General features: G+C 39.3%; 1 protein-coding gene across 1 annotated transcript in view; it reads right to left on the reverse strand.

The window, feature by feature from the left end:
* The window catches only part of MYLK (myosin light chain kinase), a 319,613-nt gene extending 318,184 nt beyond the window's left edge, over positions 1–1,429 (reverse strand). The window contains exon 1 of the mRNA XM_037837064.1: positions 1,282–1,429. The gene's annotated coding sequence lies outside the window, so the exon portion shown is untranslated. The remainder of the gene's footprint in view (positions 1–1,281) is intronic.
* Between the last annotated feature and the right edge of the window lie 9,660 nt (positions 1,430–11,089).

Raw genomic sequence — 11,089 nt, forward strand, 5'->3', positions numbered from 1 at the left:
GGCAGGGAAAGAGATGAAGACAGTGGATAGCAGAAGGGAAGGAGTTCAAGAATTTAAGAAAAGAAAAGAAACAGTAGAGGGGAAAGAGAACATGAGAAAAAAAAAAAAAATTCTCCTCTAACCCTAAATGCCTTTTAGGAACCTAATAAGGTTACCAAAGTCATCTATCTAAATGTCCCCAGACACTTGCATGGTGGATACAGGATGCTTTGGGGATGGGAGGGATTTCCCCAAATGGCTCTCCCAACCCCCCCCCCCTCCATTGGAAATAATTTATTGATAAAGTGTGCATTTGGGCAAGAAGAGTTTCCCTAGGACTATGCCCAGTTGGAGGGGAGATGCAGCTCTAGGGCAGGCTCCAGAAGCCCCTGCTCTGCTCTTTGCACTTGGGGGAGAGGAGGAATGGTGAAAAACGGTGACCTGAGGACTGGCACAATGTCCACTTCCCAGATGTATCTCACCCCCACCCAGCTTCCTAAATCGTAATGGCTAACTTTACCCTCTCCCCCCCAGGAGTCAAGGGAGCTAGGTCTTTCTCCTCCCCCTCAAATCTCCTAGAAAACCTCTCCCCATCAGTTCACCTTCGTGTCTCCAATACCACGCATAGAAACTCAGATATTTGGATCTTGAAGGGTTTTAGTAGTTACACCTCAACTTTTGACAGCTAACACCTCTTGAGAAGTAGTTTATCACAAACTTTCCAAGAGCAATTATCTGGGAACAGGGTACCTTAACAATGGAACCCCAGTTAAAGCGGAGTTGGCAAAGCGAGGCTAAAGGGAGAAAATCAAGACTGCAAATTCCCCAGTTTCGCCGGAAGGCCAGGCCCTGGCACGCCGCGGCCGCCTTCACTGCCCTACCTTCCGGGAGTCATTTTTGGGCTGAAAGGACTTTCACTGTGGCTCCCCCGCCCCGCCGCCAAAAGAAAGAGGCTGGGGGCTGGGGACCGGAGGCTGGAAGAAGAGCCTGCTTCTCTTCTTTGGGAGCCAGCGGCGATTCGCACCCATCAAATCAAAGGCACCCTCTTTGGGAGACTTCAATAGAGACAACTGCATCACTGTCCCAAAGCACCTCACTTTCCCCAAAAGAAAACTCGGCTGTCTGGCGTCATTAGGGTCATCCTTTTATGCCCTTCAACTCCTCGCTGCACTTTTCCAACAGGGGAGCTGGAGCACTGGCTCTGGGGGCGCCCAGCCCTGAGGGAGGGTCCCGGCCCCCACCCCCAGCCCTCAGAAAGTTGGCTCCCAGGGGTCGCGCCAGGACAAAAGCGGACTCACTCACCCGCGCAGGGAAGGCAGCCGGCGAGCCCAGGCACCAGCGCTCGGCGGGGACGCACCGGCCCAGGCGCGCAGCGCGGGATCCCCGCTCGCTCCGCCGCTGCCGGACCCCCGCGGCGCCGGGAGCTAGCGAGGCGCGTCCCGAGGTGGGTGGGTGAGCGACCAGGCGAGAGCGCGAACAAGTGAGAGAACGAGGAACGAACGTGCGAGTGTGCGAGACCGTGAGCGCGGCGCTCCGGTATCCCCGCCGACTCCAAGCTAACACGCGCTGATTTGCATGTCATTTGCATCGCGCTCGGGGAATGGGCCTGCCGCTCCTTCTCGCCACGCCCACCCGTGCTCTTCCTCGACGGAGCCGGGAGCCGAGAATCCCCAGCGGATCTGATTGTCAGGTGCCCACACAGCGCTCCGTCGGCGGCACCGCCCCCAACTCCTCCTCGCACACCACGCAGGGCAACGGTCGGGCTGTTTTTTCGTTGTTTTTTTGTATTTTTCCCTGAAAGACCTCTGGATACTGGACAAAAGAGGACCACCCACTGGAAAAACGCAGTGTAGACCTTAAAATTAACTAGGTTTCTCTTTGGTGTGTCTATCAAAAACAACCACGAATCCCCATCAAAGTTCCAGCAGCCTTTTTGCAGAAATGGAGAAGCTGAGCCTCCAATTCACATAGAATTGCAAGGGGCCCCGAATAACCTAGATAATCTTGGAAAAGAAGAATAAGGTTGGAGGACTCATACTTCATTACTTCAAAACTTGCTACAAAGCTACAGGAATTAAAATGAGTGGTACTAGCATAAGAAGAGCCATGTAGACCCATCGAATGGACTTGAGAGTCCAGAGATGAATCCACAGATTTTCCACAAGGGTGCCAAGTCCATTCAACAGGAAAAGAATAATCTTTTCAACAAATGGTTTTGGAAAAATTGGAAATCCATTAATTCCAAATGGATCAAAGACCCAAATATAAGAGCTCATAATGTAAAACTCATTCAAGAAAACATAGGGAAATGTCAGGCCCTGTCAGTAGGCAATGGATTTTTAGATTTTACACCAAAAGCACAAGCAACAAAAGAAAATTAAATGGACTTCATCACAATTAAAAGCTTTTGTGCATCAAAAGACATCATCAAGAAAGTGAAAAGATAGCTTACAGAATGGGGAAAATATTTGGAAACCATATATTTGATAAGGGTTTAAGAGCCAGAATATATAAAGAACTCCTACAACTTAACAACAAAAAGAGAACCCAATTTAAAAATGAGCCAAGCAAAAGATGGAAGCAATTCAAGTGTTCATTAGCAGATGAATGGATAAATAAAATGTGGTGTTACATACAGTGGAGTATTAATTCAGTTGTAAACAGAAATGAAGTTCTGATACATGTGATAACATATATGAACCTTGAAGACAGCATGTTGAGTGAAATAAGCCAGACACAATAGGACAAATATTGTATGATCTCACTGATACAAATCATTAGAATATGCAAATTCATTGTCAGGAAGTAGACTGGGACTGGCATGGAGTAGGGAGTGGGGAGTTAATGGTTAATGGGTACAGAGTTTCTGTTTGTGATGATGGAAAAGTTTTGGTAATGGATGGTGGTGATGATAGCATAACATTGTGAATGTAATTAACACCAGTGAATAATAAATTTAAAGTGGTTAAAAGAAATTTTTAGGTTGTATATATGTAACTAGAAGAAAAATTTTAATAAAACAGTACTGTACAACACAAACATTGAACCCTAATGTAAATTATGTACTATATTAATAGTATTATTATAATAATATTCTTTCATCAATTGTAACAAAGATACCACACTAATGTAAAGTGTTAATAATATGGGGATAGTATATGTATTTTCTTCATGACTTTTCTGTAAACTTACAACTTCTCTAATAAAAAAAAATTTAATAAGCCAAGGATTTGAATAGACATTTCTCCAATGACAATATTCAAATGGCCAATAAGTATATTAAAAAAAATACTCAACATCATTAACCATTAAAGAAATGCAAATTAAAACTACAATGAGATACCACTTCATACCTACTGGGATGGCTATTATTTAAAAAACCAAAAACAAGTGTTAATGAGGATGCAGAAAAATAGGAAAACTTACATTGTTGGTGGGAATGTATAATGATGCAGCCACTATGGAACATTTTGGCAGTTCCTCAGAAAGTTAAACATAGAATTAAAATAAGACCTGGCAATTCCACTCCTAGGTAAATGCCCAAAGGAATTTAAAGGAATTGAGCTGATATTTGTATACCAATGTTCATAGCAGCATTATTCACAATAGCCAAAAGGTGGAAGCAATGCAAGTGTCCATCAACAGATGAATGGTTAAACAAGATGTGGTATATTCATACTATGGAATATTATTCAGCCATAAAAAGAAGTGAAGTGTTGGTACACCCTACATAGATGAACCTTGAAGACATCATGTTGAATGAAATAAGCCAGGCACAAAAGGGCAAATATTGTGTGATTTCTCTTATATGAAATATTTAAAATCAAATTCATAGAGAAAGAAAGCAGAATAGTGGTTTCCAGAAGTGGAGAGAGGGGGAATAAGGAGTTATTGCTAAATGAGTATGAGATTTGATTTGGGATGATCAGAACAGTGAGGAAATAGATAATGATGAAAGCTACACAATATTGTCAGTGTACTTTATGTCAAAGAGTTGTCTAATTAAAATGGTTAAAATAATTTTTATGCTATGTATATTTTACCACAATTAAAAATAAATTAATTCTAAACAACAACAATGAAAAGTGAAGTAGATCCCCCAAGCAGATACAATTTTGTTTTTTGGACAGAGTATCATAAAGAACTTAACATACTCACTTTTAAAATCAGAAACAAGTTAAATGCAATTTTGTTCAATAAATGAAAAAATATATAAATATATATACAGGATAACATAGTCCTTACAAACATAGGTTTTGGAGTTCAGACCCTCACCCCTTAATTCCTACCTGTAAAACTTTGGCCAAATTACTTAATCTTTCTATTATAAAGTTTTCTTATCTCTAAAATGGGTATGATAATCTAAGCACCACCTAGGGTTGTGAGGTTTCACTGAGATATGGCAGGTAAAGAACTTAAAACAGTGTCTGTTTCACTTTGCTGAAGCTGCTGCTATGCAATATACCAGAAATGGGTTGGCTTTTATAATGGGGATTTATTGACTTACAATTTACAGTTCTTAGGCATTAAAATTAAAATTGGGCATTAAAAATGCCCAAACTTAGGCATCAACAGGATGATACCTTTCTGAAGAAAGGCTCCTGGCATCTGGGACACCTCTGTCACAAGGGAAGGCACATGGCCAGCCTCTGTTAGTCCTCTCCCAAGTTTCATTATCATCAGCTTCTGCCTTTAGTAGCTTTTTCTCTGAGTTTCTGTGGGTCATCTCTTAGCTTCACTGGGGGGCTTTTCCTCTCTGCTCTCTGAGCTTTTTCTGTCTTTTATCTTCTCATAAAGGACTCCAGGAAAGGGACTAAGACCCACCTTGAATGGGTCACATCTCAAATGAAATAACCTAACCAAAAAGTCCCACCCACAATAGGTCTGCACCCACAGGAATGGATTAAAAGAACATGGCCTTTTCTGGGGTACATTAACAGCTCCAAACCAGCACAGTGCATAACATAGTTACTATTAAATCTTAAATGTGCAAGTACAATCTATACCTACTTAACTGAGAGGCATCCAGATCAAGATGAGCAAAGGGGAAGGAGAAAGGAGAAGAGGATAGTCTACAGAAGGCAAAGAGAAACCACCATAAGGGAAGAGACAATCTCCAGAAGGTTGAGACCAGGGTTTCCCATTCTACTTTGTTGGAATCTCCACACCTTATGGAAAAACGTTCTGCATCTGCCTTCTCCCCAGGTGCTACCTCCTTCCAACTTTGAATGCATTCTTTGAAACGTCATCTTAGAGATGTTTTGGAGAAATATCAAATGTCCAACTCAGCCACTTTAAAAACAAGATTAAAATATAAAAGAAGCAAAGTGAATGCTATAGTGGAAAAAGTTCCAGATTGGGAGACCTAGGTTCTAGATTTGGCTCTGATATTAGTTTTGTGAGGTTGCATGAGGTACTACCTGTCTCTGAACCTCAGTTTTCTGTAAAATGAAGAGATTGGAAGGGATGTTTTCCCAGACCTTTTCCCACTCTGAAACTTTAGCCCCATTGTTCCTCTGATGTCCACCCTTTGTCTTACATTAAGAAGTTCTCTTTGGTTTGGAAGGTACCAAAAAAATCCTTTTAAAATCCTCTCCCTCCTCCTCCTCTTCCTCTTTCTTCTTCTTTTGGCTTGCTTAATATTTAGTTTGCACCTGATGTGAAATATTTTGTAAAGCTTCCTTATCTCTGCACTTAAACACTTCCCACCCCCTGCCTGCCAACCCTTTTAAACTGTTTACTTGAAGTGGAAGAGTGCTTTTTTTTATTAAATTCAGTTTTACTGAGATATATTCACATACCATAGAATCATCCATGGTGTACAATCAACTGTTCACAGTACCATCATATAGTTGTGCATTCATCACCCCAATCTATTTTTGAACATTTTCCTTACACCCAAAAGAATCAGAATCAGAATAAAAAATAAAAATAAAAATAAAACAGAACACCCACATCACCCCCATCCCACCCTATTTTTTCATTTAGGTTTTGTCCCCATTTTTCTACTCATCCATTCATACACTGGATAAAGGGAGTGCGATCCACAAGGTTTTCACAATCGTACTGTCACCCTTTGTTAGCTACATTGTTTTACAATCATCTTCAAGAGTCAGGGACACTGGGTTGGAGTTTGGTAGTTTCAGGTATTTACTTCTAGCTATTCCAATATATTAAAACCTAAAAAGTGTTATCTATATAGTGCGTAAGAACGTCCACCACAGTGACCTCTCGACTCCCTTTGAAATCTCTCAGCCATTGAAGCTTTATTTCTTTTCATTTCATATCCCCCTTTTGGTCAAGAAGATGTTCTCAATCCCACGATGTCAGGTCCAGATTCATCCCCAGGAGTCATATCCTGCTGTTGGCAGGGAGATTTACACCCATGGGAGTCAGGTCCCACATAGGGGGGAGGGCAGTGAAATCACCAGCCAAGGTGGCTTAATTAGAGAGAGAGAGAGGGCCACATCTGAACAACAAAGAGGTACTCAGGGGAAGACTCTTAAGAACAATTATAAGCAGGTTTAGCCTCTCCTTGCAGCAACCAGCTTCATAGGGGCCAGCCCCAAGACAGAGGGCTCAGCACATTAAGCTATCAGTCCCCAACAATCCAGGTGAGGAAGTCCAACACCTCGGCATCCTCTCCCAGCTCTTCAGGGGGGCCCTGAATATATATTTTTATTCTCCACCCAAATTACTTTAGGATGTGTTGCTATTTCATTCTAATCTATACAGACCTACCATAGCTCATTTCCTATCCAAAGTTCCATGTAATTGTAGTGTTTGAACAAACTGACTGTAGAAGTTATATTGTTTAGAAAATATAGATCCTACACCAAATAAACATCTCTTCCCTTGGTCTCACATGAAGTTGAAGTTTCAACACACAGTCAGTTTCAACCTTTACTCTTTGGCCTGATTTGTTCTAGTCTTAACCAGATCTGCTTTATTCATATCTCTAATTGAAGTCTGGGCTCTATTTCAGCTTTTTTTTTTTTTTTTTAACAGTTGCTGTATGCGTTAATACTGATAGTCACATCTGCTGAGCTCTAGCTCTGAGTTTCAGGTGTAACATAGATACCCAATGTTCCAGAGACCAATTAGGTTATACACTAAGAGATCAACATCTCAGAGTTTGGAGACAGCTGGGAGGGTGATTTTAAGCTTTTTATTGTAAAAGAAACATAGATACAGAAAAACACACAAAACAAATATATAGACTAATGAATTATTATAAGGCAAACATCTTTTTAATCATAGGCCAAAGTCAAAAAATAGAACTCCATCAGTAACTCCCAAAAGTGTCTCCATATAATCCATCTGATCACAGCCCCCTCCCTCCCTGCTCCTGAAAGTAATCACTATCCTGGCTTTTATAAAAACTAATCACATCCTTGCATTTCTTTATGGTGTTATCACCCAAGTGTTCATCTCGCCAATTTTTTTTTTAACTTGGTGTGTCTTTGAAGTCTTTTCCTTGCAATTTATCTGTTGCAGAACTTAGTTCTTTTGACCTGTGGAGTTCTCCATTCTGGATTTTACTGACTGCATGTTCATGGGGCAGTTTAGCATGTTCCTCTCTCCTCTGTATTTCCTGAAAAAAATGGCAGCTAATTCACAGGCTTCATCAGACTGAGGTTTGATCCCTTTTGCAAGGCAGATATTTGAACACCAATGTTCACAGCAGTATTATTCACAATAGCTAACAGGTGGAAGCAACCCAAAGGCTCATCAGTAGAGGAATGGAAAAACAAAATGTGGTAAACACATACAAAGGAATATTATTCAGCCCTAACAAGGAATAAAGTTCTGATACATGCTTTTACATAGATGAATCTTAAATACATTATGTTGAGTGAAATAAGTCATAAACAAAGGGGCAAATATTGTATGCTTTCACTTAGATGAAATAACTGAAATATGCAAATTATAGAGACAGTAGGCTACAGGCTAACAGAGTGCTAGAGAAGGGAATGGGGAAGTTAATACATAATGCATGCAAGTATTAAGTGTTCAAGGATGATGATACATGCAACCCACTGTCAAATGTTTAGAAAATAGATAAACAGAAAGATATATAGATGAGATAGATAGATAGATAGATAGATAGATAGATAGATACATACATACATACATACATACATACATACATACATAGATGATTCAGCAAATGTGCCAAAATTTTAAAAATTGGTAGATCTAGGTAGCTGGGTGGGGTTATGTTGTTCTCTATATGAGGTTTGTAGTATTTTTGCAAGTGTTCTGTAAGCAGTAGCAGTAGTTATTTTCAATGTAAATGGGCTAAACTCTCCAGTCAAAAGGCAGAGATTGGCAGAATGGCTTAAAAAAAAAAATGACCCCACTTATATACTGTTTACAAGCTACTCACCTTAAGTTCAGAAACACTAGTACGTTGAGAGTGAAGTTATGAGAAAAGGTATTCCATGAAAATAATGAAAAGAGAGTGGGGATGGCTATACTATTATCAGACAAAATAGACTTTAAGTCAAAAACTGTTAAAAGGGACAAAGAAGGGCAATGTATTTTGATAAAAGGGTCAATACATCAAGAACATATAATAATTATACACATACATGCATCTAACCATAGACCTCCAAAATATATGAAGCAAACAATGACAGATTTGAAGGGAGAAGTAGAAAGCTCTACATTAATAGTAGGAGACTTCAATACACCAGTTTCAATAATGTTTAGAGTATCTAGACAGAAGATCAGTAAGAAAATAGAGGATTTGACCAATAGAATATACCAGCCAGACCTAGCAGACATATAGAACACTTCACCCAATACAGAAGAAAACACATTCTGCTCAAGTGCACACAGATCATTCTTTAGGAGAAACTATATGTAGGGTCACAAAACACATCTCAATAAATTTTAAAAATTTGAAATCATACAAATTATCTTCTCTGATGACAACAGAATGAAGCTAGAAATAAATAATAGAGGGAGAATTGGGAAAGTCACAATTATGTGGAAAAACACACTCCTAAGCCACAAATAGGTCAAAGAGGAAACCACAAAGGAAATTAGTAAGTATCTTAAGGTGATTGAAGACTAAAATAAGCTCTATCAAAACATATGGGATGCAGAAAGACAGTATTGAAAGCGAATTTTTTAGGTACAAATGTTAACATTAAAAAGAAGGATCTCAAATCAGTAACCTAACCTAACACCTGGAGGAACTAGAAAAAAGAAGAGCAAACTGAACCAAAAATTAGTGGAAGAAAGGAAATAATAAAGATTAAAGCAGAAATAAATGAATTAAAGAATTAAAAAAACAACAGAGAATCAACAAAACCAAAACCAAAATCATGGAAAAGATCAATAAAATTAGCAAACCTTTAGCTACTGTGGTAGTTAGAAACTGTATGTACCCCAGAAAAGCATGTCCTTAAAGCTTATCCATTTCTGTGGGTGTGGCCCCATTGTAAGGAGGATCTTTTGTTGAGCAGGATCTTAACTTAAGATGGGACCCACCTCATTCAGGATGGGTCTTAATCTGCTTACTGGACTCCTTAAAAGAGGTTAAAAGGCAGAGAGAAACACAGAGAGAGAGAGAGAGAGAGAGAGAGAGAGAGAGGGAGAGAGAGAGGGAGAGAGAGAAGGTAAGAGAAACAGAAGCTAAGAGAGAGAAACACACAGAAGCTCAGAGAGGAAGCCACTGAAGCCAGAAGCTGGAAGCAATGAAGTCGGGGAGAGATGGTGGGACCTGCAGACATGCCGCGTGCCTTCCTATGTGACTGAGGAGCTGAGGATGCTGGCGGCCTGTCTTCAGAGTCTAATACCTAGCCTAATACCAAGCCCAGATAGACAACACTAGAAAAGAAAATTACAGATCAATTTCCCTTAAGAACATAGATGCAAAAATCCTTCTTGAAATACTAGCAAATGGTGAGTATGCAGAGACATGGAAACCTTCGTACATTGTTGGTGGGAATATAAAATTCTGAAGCCAATGTGAAAAACAGTTTGGTGGTTCCTAAAAAAGTTTAATGTAGAATTGCCATATGACCCAGCAATCCCTTCTAGACATATACCCAAAAGAATGAAAACAGAGCCTTGGACAGGTATTTGTACACCAATGTTCATTGTAGCATTATTTAAAGTAGCAAAAGGTAGAAGCAACCCAAATGTCCATCAGCAGATGAATGGAGAAACAAAGGTGAAATGTACATTTCATGAATGAAATGTTTTTCATCCATAAAGAAGGAATGGAATTCTGTTACAGGCTGTTATATAGATGAACGTTTAAGACATCTTGCCTAGTGAAGTAAGTCTGACACAAAAGTTAGATGCAAAGTGACATACTGTTTGATTCCACTTATATGAAATAGCTGGAATATGCAAATTCATAGAGACAGAAAGCAGACTACAGGTTTCCAGGGGCGGGGTTGGGGTACAGGGAAGGAAAATAGTGTGTTAATACATAGTGCATGGAGGGTTTCTGTTTGAGGTGGTGGGAAAGTTCTGGTAATGGATAGTGGTTAGAATAGCACAACATTGTGAATATGATTAGTAACACTGAGTGGTATGCTTGGGAGTGGCTGAGATTTTATATATATATATATATATATATATATATATATATATATATATATATATCAGAGATACATATGAAAATAACTAAATATTATATACATGATCCTGAACTGAATGTAGTAATAATGGAGAAAAATACCCAAAGGATATTATTGGAACATATGAAAAAATGAAATACATGTAAGCTTTATATCAATGTTAAATTTCTTGAACTTGATAATTGTATTTAAGATGGTTACATAATTAAACATCCTTGTTCTGAGGAAAAATGCATACACAGAAGTGTTAAGTGTTCAAGGAATAGTGTGTATACAATCTCCTCGCAAATGTTTAGAAAATTGATTGATGGGTAGACAAATTGATTGATAGATAGGTAGGTAGATAGATAAAAAGAAATGGATAGATGGATGGATGGATGGATGGATGGATGGTTGGATGGACAGATGGATGGAATGACACAGCAAATGTGCAAAATATCAGAAGTTGGTTTATCTGTGTTTCTGTGTGTGGGATATATTTCTGTGTAGGTTTTGTATTATTTTTGCAA

This window comes from Choloepus didactylus, chromosome 1 (assembly GCF_015220235.1).
Source record: "Choloepus didactylus isolate mChoDid1 chromosome 1, mChoDid1.pri, whole genome shotgun sequence".
Lineage (NCBI taxonomy): Eukaryota > Metazoa > Chordata > Mammalia > Pilosa > Megalonychidae > Choloepus > Choloepus didactylus.